Source organism: Spinacia oleracea, chromosome 1 (assembly GCF_020520425.1).
Source record: "Spinacia oleracea cultivar Varoflay chromosome 1, BTI_SOV_V1, whole genome shotgun sequence".
NCBI lineage: Eukaryota > Viridiplantae > Streptophyta > Magnoliopsida > Caryophyllales > Amaranthaceae > Spinacia > Spinacia oleracea.
In genome coordinates this window covers 40589172-40599618 of record NC_079487.1, presented here as the reverse complement: position 1 = coordinate 40599618, position 10447 = coordinate 40589172, and the positions used below count along the sequence as shown (strand labels likewise).

Sequence of the window (10447 nt, the reverse complement as noted above, 5' to 3'; positions counted from 1 at the left end):
AAGAGGCGATGCCCGAAGCCGCAGGCGACGGGGTCACTCAGGCAGCCCTCAATTGTTGGATTGATGCCAACAAGGATGTGAAATGTCTAATGCTCGCCACAATGAGTGCAGATCTGCAGAAAACGTTCATCAACTCAGATGCTTTCACGATCATCAGTTAGTTGAAGAACATGTTCCAAGATCTGGCTCGAGTCGAAAGATTCGAGACTCATAGGCAAATTCTTGAGACCAAGCTTAAGAAAGGAGAGCCCGTAAGTCCACATGTTCTCAAAATGATTGGACTCATTGAGAATATGAGTCGGCTGGATCAACAATTTTCTCAGGAAATGGCTATAGACAACATCCTCCATTCTCTTCATAGCGGGTATGATCAGTTCAAACTGAACTACAGTATGAATAGTCTGGACAAAACGCTCACTGAACTTCACGGTATGCTGAAAACCGCTGAAAAGACGCTCAAAAGTGATAAGCAAGATGTGCTTATGGTGCGTGGGGGCAAGTTCAAGAAATCTGGAAAGAAGAGGAATGCTAAGAAAGGTGGCAACAAGGCCAGCCAGACTAAGCAACCAGCTCCCGCCAAATCTGAAAAGAGGAAGGTCAGTCAACCCACTTCTGAATCCGAATGCTTCTATTGCAAGAAGAAGGGGCATTGGAAGAGAGATTGCTTGAAGCTAAAGGAAGATCAGAAGAACGGAATAGTTGTTCCATCTTCAAGTATTTTCGTTATAGACTGTATACTTGCTAATTCAACTTCTTGGGTATTAGATACAGGTTGTGGCTCACACTTATGTTCCAATCCACAGGGACTAAGAAGAAGTAGAAAGTTAAGCAAGGGTGAAGTCGACCTACGAGTTGGAAATGGAGCACGGATTGCTGCATTAGCTGTAGGAACTTTTTATTTGTCGTTGCCATCTGGGCTAGTTTTGGAATTGGAAGAGTGTTTCCATGTTTCAACTCTAACTAAATACATCATTTTAGTTTCTTGCTTAAATGCTAAGGGATTTTCCTTTTTAATAAAAGACAATAGTTGTTCGTTTTATTTTAAAGAGATGTTTTATGGATCTGCTAGATTGGTCAATGGACTTTATTTACTAGATCACGACAAACAAGTTTATAATATAAATACCAAAAAAGGCCAAAAAGGATGATTCAGATCTCACCTATCTGTGGCATTGTCAATTAGGCCATATTAACTTGAAACGCTTAGAAAGACTTCAAAAGGAAGGAATTCTAGAACCATTTGACTTAGAGGATTATGGTAAGTGCGAATCGTGTTTACTTGGCAAAATGACAAAGCAACCTTTCTCTAAAGTTGGAGAAAGAGAAACTGAACTATTGGGTTTAATCCATACAGATGTATGTGGACCAATGAGTACAAATACTAGAGGTGGTTTCAGCTACTTTATCACTTTCACTGATGACTTCAGTAGATATGGTTATGTCTACCTAATGAAGCATAAGTCTGAATCCTTTGACAAATTCAAGGAATTTCAGAGTGAAGTAGAGAATCAATTAGGCAAGAAGATTAAAGCACTGCGGTCTGATAGAGGCGGTGAATATCTGAGCTATGAATTTGATGACCATCTGAAAGAATGTGGAATTCTATCAGAATTGACTCCTCCTGGAACACCACAATGGAACGGTGTGTCGGAACGGAGGAACGGAACCTTGCTAGACATGGTCAGGTCAATGATGGGTCAGGCCGAACTTCCATTAGAATTTTGGGGACATGCACTAAATACAGCTGCACTCACTATAAATAGAGCTCCGACTAAAGCTGTCGAAAAGACTCCATATGAGTTATGGTTTGTAAAACCTCCAAATGTGTCTTTTCTTAAGATTTGGGGATGTGAAGTATACGTCAAACGATTAATTTCAAACAAACTTCATCCAAAATCTGACAAATGTATCCTTGTGGGCTATCCAAAGGAAACAAAGGGGTATTACTTCTACAATACATCTGAGAACAAGGTGTTTGTTGCTCGAGATGGTATCTTTTTTGAAAAGGATCACATTTCCAAAATGACATGTGGGAGAAAAGTAGACCTCGAAGAAATTCGAGTCGAACAACAAACTCTAGAGAATGCTCAAGATGACATTCAGGATGAAACTCAGAGATCTTTAGAAGAATCTGGTGAGAATCATGGTCAATCTAGAAATGTTACCCCGCGTAGATTGCAAAGATATAGATCTCAACCGGAAAGGTACTTGGGTATTTTGACGAACGAGAGCTATGACGTTCTATTACTTGAAAGTGATGAACCTGCAACTTACAAACAAGCTATGACGAGCCCTAGCTCCAAGCAATGGCAAGAAGCCATGCAATCTGAATTAGACTCCATGTCAGAAAACCAAGTATGGGATTTGGTCGATTTGCCAGATGGCTACCAAGCCATTGGGAGCAAATGGGTTTTCAAACTGAAAAAGGACAAGGATGGGAAACTTGAAGTTTTCAAAGCTAGATTGGTTGCAAAAGGTTACAGGCAAGTCCACGGTGTGGATTACGATGAAACCTTTTCACCAGTTGCAATGCTAAAGTCTATTCGGATAATGTTAGCAATCGCTGCATATTACGATTACGAAATATGGCAGATGGATGTTAAAACCACTTTCTTAAACGACGTTTTAACAGAAACTGTGTTTATGACACAGCCTGAAGGTTTTGAGGATCCAAAGAATGCTAAAAAGGTATGCAAGCTAAAGAAATCAATCTACGGATTGAAGCAGGCATCCAGGAGCTGGAATATACGTTTTGATGAAGCAGTCAAGGACTTTGGTTTCATCAAGAACGCAGACGAATCTTGTGTATACAAGAAGGTCAGTGGGAGCAAAATTACTTTCCTAGTGTTATATGTCGACGACATATTACTTATCGGAAATGACATTCCTATGTTGAACTCTGTCAAGATTTGGCTTGGGAAATGTTTTTCGATCAAGGATCTAGGAGAAGCACAGTACATATTGGGCATCAAGATTTACAGAGATAGATCTAAAAAGATGATTGGACTTAGTCAAAGCAATTATATCAATAAGGTGCTTGAAAGGTTCAAGATGGAAGACTCCAAGCGAGGCTACCTACCCATGTCTCATGGAATAACTCTAAGCAAGACTTAGTGCCCAAAAACACTTGATGAGCGTAGACGAATGAATGGGATTCCATATGCATCATTGATTGGTTCAATAATGTATGCTATGATATGTACACGCCCGGATGTTGCGTACGCACTCAGTGCTACGAGCAGATACCAGTCAGACCTAGGAGAGGCACATTGGACTGCTGCCAAGAACATTCTGAAGTACCTGAAAAGCCACAAAGATGACTTCCTGGTCTATGGTGGAGATGATGAATTAATTGTTAAAGGCTATACGGACGCAAGTTTCCAAACCGACAAAGATGATTTCAGATCACAGTCTGGGTTTGTCTTCTGCCTCAACGTAGGTGCAGTAAGCTGGAAAAGTGCTAAGCAAAGCACCATTGCGGATTCTACAACTGAAGCGGAGTACATTGCTGCCACATGAAGCAGCAAAGGAAGCTATATGGCTAAGGAAGTTCATAGGTGAACTTGGTGTAGTCCCCTCCATTAAAGGACCAATAGCCCTGTATTGTGATAATAACGGAGCTATTGCACAGGCAAAGGAGCCTAGACACCACCAAAGAGTCAAGTACTTCGTAGATTTCACCTTCTATGAGAGTTCGTTGAAAGAAAAGAAGTCGAGATAAGCAAGATTGGAACTGATGACAACATATCAGATCCATTGACTAAACCTCTGCCGCAGGAGAAGCACAACTCGCACACTGCAGCTATGGGAATCAAGCATATTGGAGAATGGCTTTGATGTCCTTATTTAATGTTTTAAAGTTTTAGAGTTTAAATCTTTGTAAAACATTATTGGTTAATCATTCACAATAAATGAATAGAATTCATTTTTCCATTTAATTTGTGGTTTATTAAATGATGAGTCCCTTCAATTTGACGATATATTCAAGATAGACTGTCAGGACCAGTCCTGTGACTAAGAAATGTCTATCAAGTGAACTTGAATGTCAAAGGTTGAAAATGGTCCCTGGTCGGAGTTTTCTATAAAATTGGACGCATACACTACTAAAAAACCCGTCATTTCTCGACGCTTTTTGAGCGAATTATCGACGCAAATAGGCGTCGAGAAATTTTTTCTCGTCGCTCTTACCAAGCGCCGAGAATTTGGCCGTAGAGAATTTCTCGACGCTCCTTTTCGTCGACGTTATCGACGCTTTCTACTGTCAAGGATTTTTGTTTTGACGCCTTTAGTAGTCGAGATTCTCCACGCAGTCTGTGGTCTATGTAGGAATATCGTCGCCTTTTCCGTCGAGATATTTCTTCGCGGCTGCTTAATTAATTCAGCGGGTATTTTACTGTGACATACAATGGCGTCGAGATTTATTTTTTCATCTAAAAAAATTATATTTTTCTTATATATATTTAAATAACAAGTTAATTTGAAGGTGAAAAACAGTTAGAGAAAAGATGCTACAAAATCAAAATTTATTCTCATAAATGAAATTTAGTACCACATAACTTACAAGACTAGAACCAATCTGTCCAACAATGATATGAATGAATCACAAAGATTAATAATATCACCGAAAAATACAATTAAAACTTGAAGCGAAGATTCTCTATATATGTTAACGAATTTACAAGTTGATGCTCAGTTGTAGTAATCAACTATGATTAAAGAAGCCTGCAAATATGCACCACTAGATGAACGTCTGAGATGCTTCCAAGGCTAAAAACAGTTGTAATCTTGAGTAGTCCACTAGCTGCCAGGTTTTGCCTGATTTCATTTCAAAAGAAAAGTAGATCAGCACTATATTGAATAATAAGCCCTGCATACATTAGAAAACATGATACATAATATTAATCACAAAGAAACAAAATTTAGACAGATGCAAGAAAATACGAAACTGAACCCAAATTAATTATCTCATGGGTCTGGCTTTATTGAGACACCAATCAATCTCAGTTTTGGGTCCATTGGAGGATGAAAGACCATCTCTTAAGTTACTATTATACAACAAAAAACAAAGTGCATAAATTATTAAAAGGTTCATGAGTGTAATACGTACAAGCGTCCTTCATCACTATTTGATGTTGGCTTGGTCACGAATAAGCAATCGCATATGTAACAACCTAGCTAGTATCCGATCTCATATCAGAAGTAAAACAAGGAAGCAATGATAGAAAAAGATCATCGTATGACTTCCCTAGGAACATTTTCATCATGTCAAACAACACAGTTAAAGAGCTTGTGGCACTCTAAAGCATTGCGGTTCTGTTCAGTTATGTTGTACTATTCTGTTCTATTTGTACAATTTATAAAGCGTGGGAAGTCTGGGAACGCCTTATAAGTTGTATACAAGTGATACATGAGCATTACAACAAGAAAATTATTTCAGGTACTCAGTGAGAAGACAAGCTAAGTCCCTGATACAGTAGCTAAGTTGCTAAATTGGAGCAGACAACACTACAGGAAAAAGAAAAAATTGTATTGATGTAAATATTAATAGTATACAAGGATAACATATGTATACCTTGGCCAAATAACGAAGTAACATTTTTGCAGAAAAAAATGAACACTGGCAGCAAACAATCGTACATGTTCTAGGCTGTCAAAGCAAAGATCAATCACTAAGTGATAAACAGCTGAAGATCAGAAAAGTCTGCCTCAAGGAATACTTCATACAACCTCAATTAGGAGGACAACAAAGCAAAAATAGGAGAAATAAGCAACACATCAAAACATAATCCACTTTTCGTTACAAATTACCTCAAAAAAAAGAAGGGCACCTCAATGATCTGGTATCTGAAATCAGGAAAGAAATTAATATTCTTCCAAAAATATCAAGAAAATATTACATTTATTATCTAAATGCACAAAATATAACCCCAACTTGAAGAAAACATACCCAAATATTACATTAAATAATTAGTTACATTTAAAAAAAATCTTAGAGAGTGTTAGGTTTAATGTTACAGATTAAAGAGTGTTTGTTATGTGAACAAGGTTTCTCTTCTACGGTTAAACGCTATCAATATAGATCAAAGAGGTTTCCATGAGAGAAGAGAACACATAATCATTATTAAGAACCCTAACTTTACTGAAATCAAAAGCCAAAATAAAATCCAATCAGATGAAATCGGAAACAACAAAACAACCTTAGCTGAAGAGAAATCTGGTGTGCTACTTATAAAATCGAATGTCAGAGATGAACTTAGATAGTTGAGACATAGAACTGAGGAAAGAAGAGAAAAACTACAGAAAATTGTGAGTAATAGATTGATGTAGATCTGAAAATGAGAGGAACAACTCTAGAAAAATCGCTAGCAACAAATTGATATAGTTCTGAAGAGAAGAAGGAAGAGCAGCGCTGTTAGGGTTTAGGCTTCGCAGATCGTGAAAATTGGGGAAAGGAAAGCTAGCGTTAAGGAAAAAATATACTCCGACATATCAACTCGTAACTGCGCTGAGAATTGATTTTTATTGGGCCACGCACTAAAATAACTGTGAAGGTCGTTAGTGGCGTCGAGGCCCTTTAGTCGAGAAATTGCGGGTTTTGTTGTAGTGAAGGGTTTGATTCACATTGGTTGCTAGGCTGGGCTCTCTATGCCTAAGAGAGAATTTGTTTATCATGAAGCTGTTTAATGATAACCCATTAAAGTTCGAATTCCATTTTTTTAAATGAATTTGTATCTCTAAGACTCTTCAAAGTATCATCTGAAGTCATGTAACAAAAAAATTGCAACTAATCCTACAAATAAATGAAATGAAAACTACCATTGCTTAAGAGAAGAAGAATAGAAAACAAGCAATCTCATTTTCACACATGAAAAACAGATACAGGACTGACACAGATTATTAGTTTTATCATCTCTTACCCCAGCACCCCTGGATGATGATTATTCACTTATAACTGCATGACACCAACTCCTCCACCCTTTTGGACGGCACTCTCCATTTGTATAATGTAACAGTCATTCGGCCATTCACTATGACCTCCTCAAAGCACTTGGATCTATCACATGTGTCAATTAGTATTAAAAGTCCATCCAAATAGCATAGATTAGCTAATCCAACAAAGATATGCTAGTAATTCTTCTTTCTTAGTTTCTTACCACAACGGTATCCGCAAGTGAAGAATGCAAAGTTCACCGCTACAGGAAGATGATCAACTATCAATGGAAGCGGCTCACACACCTGCCAAATTATGGATAAGAATACAAAAACAAGAAATATGTTTTAATGGGTTTTCATACTTAACCAGAATATAGTAAATTACTCTAGGAACTTTTTTTAAGTGAATGAAGTTAATCCCCTACAAAACTCTCTAGTTACAAGGAAATAATATACTCAATTGCCATGAAGACAATAGCCCTCATGTATGCACCTTAGAATGTCCTCTTGGACGTGTAGTCTAGATGTTGATGTATCAGTTAGTGAATTGATAGTTTTCTCATTATACAGTTTCCAAGTCTGAAATCATCATTTAGATATGTCATTAGAAAGTTGAAACCAAGAAAGTTAAAGAAGTTTAGACATTAATTTGAACAAGTATAATAACTTACATATCATAGGAAACTTGAGAAATTGTCTTGTTGTTCTTTTTGCCACAGACTATCTCCAGAATACATCATATTTCTCATACTCTCCACCGGCTGTTGTTGCGGTTGTCGTTCATCACAAATTAAAGATATAGCCTTCAAGCAAAATCTGCATAAAATCCAAGACATGATTTAAAAAGAGATAGCTTTATAACATTAAAGTCAAGTTATAATTTCTCTTCTCTTGTCCAACATAAGGAGTTGTACTATCCCTACTGTACCTTTATACCTCTTATAAGCCGAAACTGCTGCTTCAAGTACAAACTTTACTTGCTACTCTAATGTCTATACAAGAAAGAACAGAGTACTTGAAGGCTAAAGTGACCTGTAACACGATCCTGTATTCCCAATTGATAGTTCAAACTTTGTATCTCATCAATTTAACATCCTTTCGACAAATAAAATGGATTTAGGGAAATTAAAAACCCTAGATTCATATGAAAAAATTCAAACAAAACAATCGAAATCGATGATTGAAATGCTACCTTCCACATTCCTTGAACAATCAATTCGCCCAGATAGAAACATAAATCCCAAATACACAATATTTAAACATGGAAGAACGAATATCAAACAAAATATGGGAGAAACGTTACCTAGCAAAAGACCCTAAATTGCAAGGTAGCTCACAAGATCTGCAAGTTGAGAGGTAGCGAGATAGAGAAACGCAACATAGAAAAATGAAGAATTGCTGAGCAAAATAGATGAACTAAGGAGATGAAAACGGTGAATGCGAATTTGAGATCTGAAAAGTGTTAGGGTTGAGAAATAATGGGCGTGAGAGTTTACCGGGGGGCGTTTTTTCTTTCTCCAAGATCACGTGCTCTATACGTGACATCTGACAAATATCTCGACGCTGTCCAACGCCAAGAGATTTTGCAGACCGGGTATCGTGTCGAGAAATAACGCGGACTCTAATTTTCCCTTGACGGGCTTTCACAGTGTCGAGCCCATACCGTCGAGATTCAGCGCATATTGTAGTAGTGATATAGAAAACGTTAGACGACTAGAATGCAAGATGACTAGTAGTTCTGTTTCTTGAACTATGTGGACATGGCAATGTCATAATCATTTGCATAGATACTTACTTTGGGAAGACTAGTATCGGACTGACCTATGAAACTTTACAGTAAGAGATGAAAATCTGTCATAAGTAAATTTCATTAAAATTATTAGACACTAAATCCTCAATACCTGAGTGATTTGAGATTACTTGTTTGAGAACTGGTTGCTTTGACGTTGACCAACCGTCGCACCGTAAAAGGAGGCTATAAAGGCAACGCTCAGGTAATCACCTATCTAACGAAGTCTAATCTCAAGATCGCAAGATTGGGATTGTCCTCCCAAAAATCGTGATGAGATGCTAAAAGTTGTACAAGGCCACTCGGAGAGCTAGAAACTGTGAAATGCATGGCCGTGCTCAGATGAATCATAGGCTATGATTATCTGTTTTATTTGATCAGTTGAACTCTGAAACCGAGAAACACCTCTGGACATAATAAGGATGACAACTCTTACCTTATGTTCAAGAGCAAGCATCGAGCAACAAAGGAATTAGGAAAGGCACACTTGTCCCTAAGGACAAGTGGGAGACTGAAGGAAATAATGCCCTTGGTCCAAGTATGCATTCAACGTTAAGTCTAATAAATGCGGTTCAGTATTAATTAACAAGTTAATAATTCAGTAAGATCAAGTGAGCTGAATGCCTAGCTAGAGGCCGCTTCAGTTCAAGTGGAATTAATGATATTGATCCACAGCTTACTCTTGACTGAACCCGTAGGGTCACACGAATAGTACGTAAACGGATCAAGTATTTAATGGCATTAAATACTCCATCTATGGATATTCGGGATCGACGGATCTTGGTTTCAGTGGGAACTGAGATCGTCACAAGCAAGTGAATACTCCGGAAACGATGATATTGCCGGAAACAGAAATATGGGTCGTATCGGAAATATAAATATTATCCAAGTCGTAGATGTTGCCGGAAACGGAAACATGGTACGTATCGGACAATATTATCGGAATTGGAAATATTGCCGGAAACGGAAATATTGTCAGAATCGGAAATATTATCGGAATCGGAAAATATTTCCGGAAACGGAAATATTAAATATTTGTTCGAAACGGAAATTAATTCCGGAATCGGAAATATTAAATATTGTTCGTATCGGAAATGAATTCCGGAACCGGGAATTTAATCGGAAGCGTATTGTACGAATAAGCATCGGACGAGGCCTGCCGGACGAAGGCCCAGCACGAAGCCGGGCCATCGCCCAGCAAGCCAAACGCACGCCACACGCCCAGCCAAGGCAGCGCCCAGGCCCACCGCAAGGTAGGCCTACCGCGCGCCAAGGCCACGGCTGTGTGGGCCTCGTGGCGTGGGCTGCTGCTCGCACGCACGCGCATGGGCGGCCCTCGTGGCTGCCGTGCGTGTGTGTGTTTGTGTTCATGCACGATTCCTAAAGCTATTAGGATTTGGTATATGATTAAATTCCTATTCCTAAAAGGATAAATTAATTAATTATAGTTCTTATAGGATTCTAAGTTTAATTAATTCGTATCCTACTAGGATTCCAATTCCATTTCCATACCTCTATAAATAAGAGCCTATGGTCATAATTTATAGACACGGGATTGAAGTATTCTAAAGGTAAGTTTTTGAAAGAAAAATCAGCCATACACTTGCAAACACAATAGCCGAAATTCCTAGTAACCTTAAGGGCTATTCAAGTTGGTCTAACTTGAGGCGGATCTGGTCGTACTGTTGACTATCTACGGAGGGACGACATTTGGAGTCCTAAAGA

General features: G+C 38.3%; 1 long non-coding RNA gene across 4 annotated transcripts; it reads right to left on the bottom strand.

Moving 5' to 3' along the window:
- Positions 1-4506: 4506 nt before the first annotated feature.
- On the bottom strand, positions 4507-8609 carry LOC110781576 (uncharacterized). Of its 4 annotated transcripts, XR_008926559.1 has the most exons (7): positions 8237-8605; positions 7605-7749; positions 7155-7236; positions 6918-7054; positions 5809-5844; positions 5573-5647; positions 4507-4815 (listed from the first exon to the last, which is right to left on the bottom strand). It is a non-coding gene; the product is annotated as an uncharacterized lncRNA (long non-coding RNA). The 4 variants fall into 4 exon arrangements; XR_008926560.1 differs by having other exon boundaries at positions 5573-5844; positions 8237-8609; XR_008926561.1 differs by lacking the exon at positions 5573-5647 and having other exon boundaries at positions 4507-4867; positions 8237-8602.
- Positions 8610-10447: the final 1838 nt, after the last annotated feature.